This window comes from Sciurus vulgaris (assembly GCF_902686455.1).
Source record: "Sciurus vulgaris genome assembly, chromosome: 11".
Classification (NCBI taxonomy): domain Eukaryota; kingdom Metazoa; phylum Chordata; class Mammalia; order Rodentia; family Sciuridae; genus Sciurus; species Sciurus vulgaris.
Genome location: NC_136472.1, coordinates 21,417,324 through 21,425,212, shown reverse-complemented (window position 1 = coordinate 21,425,212; position 7,889 = coordinate 21,417,324).

Here is a 7,889-nt window from a genome sequence, read left to right as displayed (position 1 = left end):
TTTTAGTATCTCTACCATTGAGCTTGGCTATAGGCCGAACTCAGCAGCAGCCCCTGCAGGTGGCCCAGGGAAACTCTCCTGCCTGCTGAACTGCATTCAGTCAGATACCTTCGTAGACCAGGCCAGGTATAATTGTTGAAACGGATGGGATATGGACAAATTGAGCACATAATAAAAACATTCTTGGTATCCCCACATGAAATAGAGCTGAGAGACCCTGGTGAAAAAATGCTCAGTATAGAAATGATTGTTCCCATAATTCTGCAGAGCCAAGCTAGTGAATCAGCTTGCCATATTTTTTTTTTATTGTAAACAAATGGGATACATGTTGTTTCTCTGTTTGTACATGGCGTAAAGGCATACCATTTGTGTAATCATAAATTTACATAGAGTAATGTAGCTTGCCATATTTTTGAAGACATTATTTTCCTGGGTGTAATACCACTTTTGACCTTAAAACTAGATTTACAGAGCAACTGCTGCCACTTCACAAGAAGAACATGCCAGCTCCCTTAGTATTTGAGTAGATACCTCTAACCAAATAAAACTCTTAACCTTTCCTTTGTTCTCTGGATATGCCAGAGGGCTGGACAGTCTTCCTGTGTCCTGGATTGTAATGTTATTCTTTATTCCCAAATAGAAGTTGCTTTATGAGAGAATCTTCTCTGTGTTTGTGAGTGATCTTGACAATGAAAGTTTTAATTGTGTTTTCTAACCAATGAGAAGGGCTTATAAAATAAATGCGAATATTAACACATAGAAATGAATTTTAATTGTAAAACCGTTAAACTTAAGAGAAACTTATTTGTATTTTCAACATCATTCACCTCTTGCATATGTTTACAATAGTTCTAAGCAGGTGGAGTTTCCTGAAACTTACCCCCGTGTCCTCTTAGGAAACCAATGGCTGTTTTCCCCATTCACATCATTTTTCATGAGAAGCTTTCATTTTTTCTGATCAACCAACATTTGTCAGCACTTCCCTAAACATGTAGCACACTTCCATACTTTGGCATCTGAGTCCATTATATTCGTCAGACAAGTAGTCCTCACACACATACTGACCCCACACAAGGAGTGACAGCAATAGGGTCATCTTATGGAATTCAAGTCCACTACATATCCACTGGTTTTTCCATGTCACCATGGAGTTATGGTAAGAAAAGTGATACAGGCTTTGTCTTTTCAAAACTTCTGGCTTATGAGCTTCCTCAGAAGCTTGATCTTTAACTTGAAATAAATGTTGCATTGTGTCACCTTCTCTCTTCTTCACTGCAAAGACTGACATATCTGTGACTTCATCTGACTTAAAGGAATATCTTAAGGAATCTTTTTCTTAATGAGGATATGATTTTCATAAATACAAATATTACTGTCTGGCCCCCCCATGTCTTCTCTGGTGTAAGAAATAAAGAGAAAGAAATTAGACTACTACCATAATAGCATATTTAAAAATGCCCAGGCAGCTTATACCAGCTTTCAAAATTATCTAGATGATAACTGATATGCTTAACATTTCTTAAAACATTTAAAGGCTAAAATTTTCAAAGGACTTCATTATACTAAAGTATAAAAATATCCTGAGGCATCTTGATCTATCTTTGCAGCAGTAATGAAAAAAGCAATTTGCAGCATGTGTCAGTGATGAGATGACATTTAATTTTACTGCATTTTTTCTGATTTTCTTTTAAAACCCTATTCACTTTATTCACCTAACACCATTCATCTGCTGATGGTTTTGAGAAATTCTAAATTTCATTTTTTCTTTCGACATAGTAATATCTTTCATTTTTTATTCCCAAGCACTCTAATGTTATTTTGGGACCTTCACCATTGTTTGTAAGTTTTTATACTTCTTTGGACTTTGTACAATGTTTGGATTGGCATTGTCATTTCTTTTATTTCTATGCATATCGTAGCCAATACATGTTAACTAATTAACAGCAGAAATTATAAAATATCTGCCACACTCTCAAACACACACAGTTGACAAATGTATTTGAATTATTAGAGAGTCAAATACAGAATTATGTTACAGCCAATACACCTATGTGAAAGAGATGCAAAAATCCCCTGCAACATTATTAATTCCCTACAATTTCAGCAGAATAAAAGTTATAAGGAAATTACAGGACCCACCCGCCACACACCCACATTGTGGCTCCCCAGCTTCTTTGAAGGCTAGTGCAGAAAATTCGAATTATTCCTGAGGGCATGGCCACCATCAATGGAAGGGTAGCTCCCTTCATGAGACACCTAGAGGGGACTGGAGGCCCTTTGACAAGTACCACTTTTTACTTACTTACATCCTGCACCCTTCCCCATCCTCTTCGTTCACAACTAGAAATACTGTAAATAGTAATTGAATTATCCTGTTTTATTACAATAATGTAAAAGTCTTCATAGGGGCTCTCTGGTTCAGGTCTGCATTTTCTCCGTATTAGGTGCTGCTAATGTTGATCTCCCCCTCAAAGGAGAAGTACTGGAAAACTGCAGGGTCACAATAAACCTGCAGGGGGAAAACTTCAACCTCAGATCTTCACTGCTGGAGGGGAATATAAAAAAACAATATGAAAAAACAGGGGAAGAAAGTGTGTCTAAGAAACCAGGTTGCTATTTCCATAGAATCCAATGACAGCATGGCAACAGAAACGACAGAAAAAGAGTTTAGAATCTGCATAAAATAAAATGATCTGTGAAGCAAAAGATAAAAGAGCAACTGCAGGCAATGCATGACCACTCCAGTAAACAGTTAAAAGAGCAAATGCAGGAAGCAAAAGAACACTTAAATAAAGAGAGATTCTGAAAAAAAAAATATTTGCAAGATATCATAGATCAAATTAAAAACTCAATAGAAAGCATCACCAACAAAATAGATCTCGTGGAAGACAGAATCTCAGACAATGAAGAAAAATATTTAATCTTGAAAATAAAGTTGAACAAACTGAGATGTTAAGAAATTATGAATGGAACCTCCAAGAATTATGGGATATCATGAAAAGATCAAATTTAAGAATTACTGGGATTGAGGAAGGCAGAGATAAAAACCAAAGGAATGAAAAACCTGTTCAATGAAATAATATTAAAAATTTTTCCAAACCTGAAAAATGAAATGGAAAATCAAATACAAGAGGCTTATAGAACACTAGGTGCACAAAATTACCACAGATCCACACCAACTCATATTATAATTAAAATACCTCACATATAAAATAAAGAGAAGATGCTAAGGGCTACAAGAGATGAGCGTCAGATTACTTATAAAGGGAAACCAATACAGACATCAGCAGACTTCTCAGCCCAGACTCTAAAAGCAAGAAGGGCCTGGAAAAACATATTTAAAGCTCTGAAAGAACATGGATGCCAAACAAGAATCCTATATCCAGCAAAATGAACCTTCAGATTTGATGATGAAATGAAATCTTTCCACAATAAACAAAAGTAAAAAGAATTTACAAATAGAAATCCTGCCCTACAGAAAATTTTCAGCAAAATATTTCATGAGGAGAAAGTGAAAAGCAACAATATAATTCAACAAAGGGAGAAATTGCACTAAAGGAAAAGTCAATCAAAAGAGAAAGCAAGACAAGTTAAAAACCAAAAATAAGCCAAAATGACCTGGAATACAAATCATATCACAATAATAACCCTGAATGTTAATAGCCTAAACTCAATAATCAAAAGACACAGACTGACAGATTGGATTAAAAGAAAGACCCAAAATATGCTGCCTTCAAGAGACTCACCTCATAGAAAAAGACATCCACAGACTAAAGGTGAAAGGATGGGGAAAAACATACCAAGCACATGGACTCAGTAAAAAAGCAGAGGTCTCCATCCTCATATCAGATAAAGTGGACTTTCAATCTAACTTAAAAGGGATAAAGAAGGACATTTCGTATGCTTCAGGGAATCATAAACCAGCAAAATATAACAATTTTAAATATTTATGCCCCAAACAATAGAGCAACTATGTACATCAAGCAAACCCTTCTCAATTTTAAGAATCAAATAGAGCAAAACACAATAGTGGGGGACTTTAAAACACTGCTCTCACCAATGGATAGATCCTCCAAACAAAAACTGGTCAAAGAAACTATAGAACTATTTAAAACAATCAATGATATAGACTTAATGGACATTTAGAGTATTTCATCCATCATACAGCAAATATACTTTCTTCTCAACAGCTCATGGATCCTTCTCCAAATTAGGCCATATGCTATGCCACAAAGAAGCCATTAGTAAATGCAAAAAAAAAAAAAAAAAAAAAAAAAAACCAGAGATACTACCTTGTATCCTATCAGACCCTAATGGAATACAATTAGAAATCAAAGATAAAACAACAAACAAAAACTACTCATAAACCTGAAGACTAAAAAATATGCTATTGAATGATGGAATGATAACAGAAGACATCAGGGAAGAAATAAATAAGTTCTTAGAGATAAATAAGAACAAAGACACAACATATCAAAATCTCTGGGACACTCTGAAAGCAGTACTAAGAGGAAAGTGCATTGCATTGAGCTAATACATTAAAAAAATAAAAAGTCAACAACTAAATGACTTAACATTATATCTCTAAGCCCTAGAAAAAGCAGAACAGATCAACAACAAAAATAGTAGAAGACAGGAAATAATTAAAATCAGAGCTGAATCAATGAAATTGAAACAAGAGAAACAATTCAAAAAGTTTACAAAACAAAAAGTTGGTTCTTAGAAGAAGTAAACAAAATTGATATAACCTTAGTCACACTAATGAAGAGGAGAGAGAGAAAACACAAATTTGTGATGAAAAAGGAAAGATCATGACAGACACCATTGAAATACATAACATAATTAACAGCTACTTTGAAAATCTATATTCCAAAAAAGAGAAAATATCAAAGACATTGACAAATTTTTAGGGATATATGATCCATCCAAACTGAATCAAGAAGAGGTACACAATTTAAACAGATCAATTTCAAGCACCAAAATAGAAGACCTCAAAAGTCTACCAACCAAGAAAAGCCCAGCACCAGATGAATTCTCAATGGAATTCTACAAGACCTTTAAAGAAGATCTAATACCAATACTCCTCAAAGTATTCCAGGAGACAGAAAAGGAGGGAACACTTCCATGCTCATTTTTATGAAGCTAGTATCACTCTTACACCAAAACCAGACAAAGAGTCATTGAGGAAAGAAAACTTTAGACCAATATCCCTAATGAACAAAAATCCTTAACAAAATTCTGGCAAATTTCATACAAAAACATATTAAAAAGATAGTGCACCATGATCAAGTGGGGTTTATCCCACGGATGCAAGTTTGGTTCAATATCCAGAAATCAATAAATGTAATTCATCACAACAATAGACTTCAAGTTGAGAATTATATGGTTATTTCAATAGGTGCTGAGAAAGCATTAGATAAAGTAGAGCACTCCTTCATTCTGAAAATGCTAGAAAAAATAGGAATAGTAGGAACATACCCTCAACATTGTAAAGGCTAGCTATGCTAAGCCCACAGCCAACATCATTCTTAATGGAGAAAAACTTAAAACATTCCCTCTAAAAACTGGAACAAGACAGGAATGCCACCACATCTTTTTTTTTTTTTTTTTTTTTTTTTGTGCTGGGGATTGAACCCAGGGCCTTGTGCTTACAAGGCAAGCACTCTACTGACTGAGCTATCTCCCCAGCCCCATCTTTCACCACTTCTATTCAATATTGTCCTTGAAACACTAGCCAGAGAAATCAGACAGATGAAAGAATTAAAAGAGATATAAATAGGAAAGAACAACTCAAGCTGTCACTATTTGCTGATGACATGATTTTATATTTAGAGGATCCAAAACACTCCACTAGAAAACTTCTAGAACTAATAAATGAATTCAGCAAAGTAGCAGGTTATAAAATTAATATGCCTAAATCTATTGTATTTCTATTCATATTTGATGAATCCTCTGAAAGTGAAATTAGGAAAACCACTTCATTCACAATAGCCTCAAAAAAAAAAAAAAATCCTCAGGAATCAATTTAACAAAAGAGGGGAAAGAGCTCTACAATGAAAACTGCAGAACACTAAGGAAAAAGTTGAAGAAAACCTTAGAAGATGGATACTATGTTCTTGGATAGTAAGAATTAATATTGTCAAAATGGTCATTCTATCAAAGGTACTATACAGATTCAATGCAATTCCAATTAAAATCCCAATGACATTCCTCAGAAATAGATAAGGAAAACATGAACTTCATCTGGAAGAATAAGAGACCACAAATAGCCAAAACAATCTTGAGCAGGAAAAGTGAAGCAGGAGGTGTCACAATACCAGACCTTAAACTATCCTACAGAACAATAGTAACAAAAACAGCTTGGTATTGGCACCAAAATAGGCAGACAAATAGTGCCTAATAGAAGACACAGAGATGAAACCCACATAAATACCTCACCTCATACTAGACAAAGGAGCCAAAAACATACAATTGAGAAAAGATAACCTGTTCAACAAATGGTGCTGGGAAAACTGGAAATTCATGTGCAGTAAAATGAAATTGAACTTTTATCTCTCACACTGCACAAAACTCAGCTCAAAATGGAGGAATTAGACCAGAGACCCTGCACCTAATAGAAGACAAAATAGGCCTGAATTGTCATCATGTTGGCTTAGAATCAGACTTCCTTAACAAGACTCCCAAAGCACAAGAAATCAAATCAAGAAACAATAAATGGAATGAACTCAAACTAAAAAAACTTTTTCTCCCTCTGGGGGAACTTTAGATTATGTAGAAGGAAATGAACAGGAAGGGGGTATTAAAAATGATGTAATAAGACAGACATCATTACCCTATGTACATGTATGATTGCACGAATGGTAAGAATCTACATTGTGTACAACCATAGAAACAAAATGATGTACCACATTTGTATACAATGAATCAAAATGCAGTTTGTAAAAAATTAAAAGATAAATTAAAAAAATACAAAAAAAGGCTTTTTCTCAGTAAAGGATACAATCAATAATGTGAAGAGAAAGCCTACAGAGTGGGAGAAAATCTTTTCCACACACACTTCAGATAGAGCACTTATCTCCAAAATTTATATAAAACTTACAAAACTTTACACCAAAAATACAAAGAAACCAATCAATAAATGGGCCAAGGAACTGGACAGACACTTTACAGAAGAAGACATACAGGCAATAAATAAATATATGAAAAAGTGTTCAACATCTCTAGTAATTAGAGAAATGCAAATTAAAACAACTCTAAGATTTCATCTTACTCCAGTTAGAATGGCTATTATCAAGAACACAACACGTTCCACAAATCTATGAAGCCTACTGAATGATTAGGGGAAAAGCATACATTATAAATATAAACTGGCCAGGAATCGGTCACACAACTCAATTAATTTTGTGTATTTGTTCTGCATGTAGACTGTCAAAAACCTTTAATTCCATGAGTTATGGGCTAAAAAGTTTTCAGAGTCTCATATAATACATTGCCTCATAGGAATTTCCATAATGAACCAATTAGGAGGCACATCTGTAAATGCTCTCATTTCACAGCAAAATAAAGAACTTCAGCTATTTCTTTATGAGAACATTTGTGCATTTGTCTGAGAGGCATCTATATGTAAGGAGAACACTTTTTAGTTCCTGGAATTGCATCTATTATCTGTATTGTATGTTTATTGCAAGATTGAGTTTAAATATTCAGGTTTTTAAAACTGTCTTGCATGAAGAAAATGCTAGTTTTAACATTGTATCAAAGTAAAAGTTACAGCATCTACTGAACAATAGATGAGAGGATATGCAGGTCTAAGATTAGTTTCAGTCTCCAGAGACCCTAAGGATGCTAATGATCCAACTGGTGGACGACTGAGATTCAAGTCAGTATGA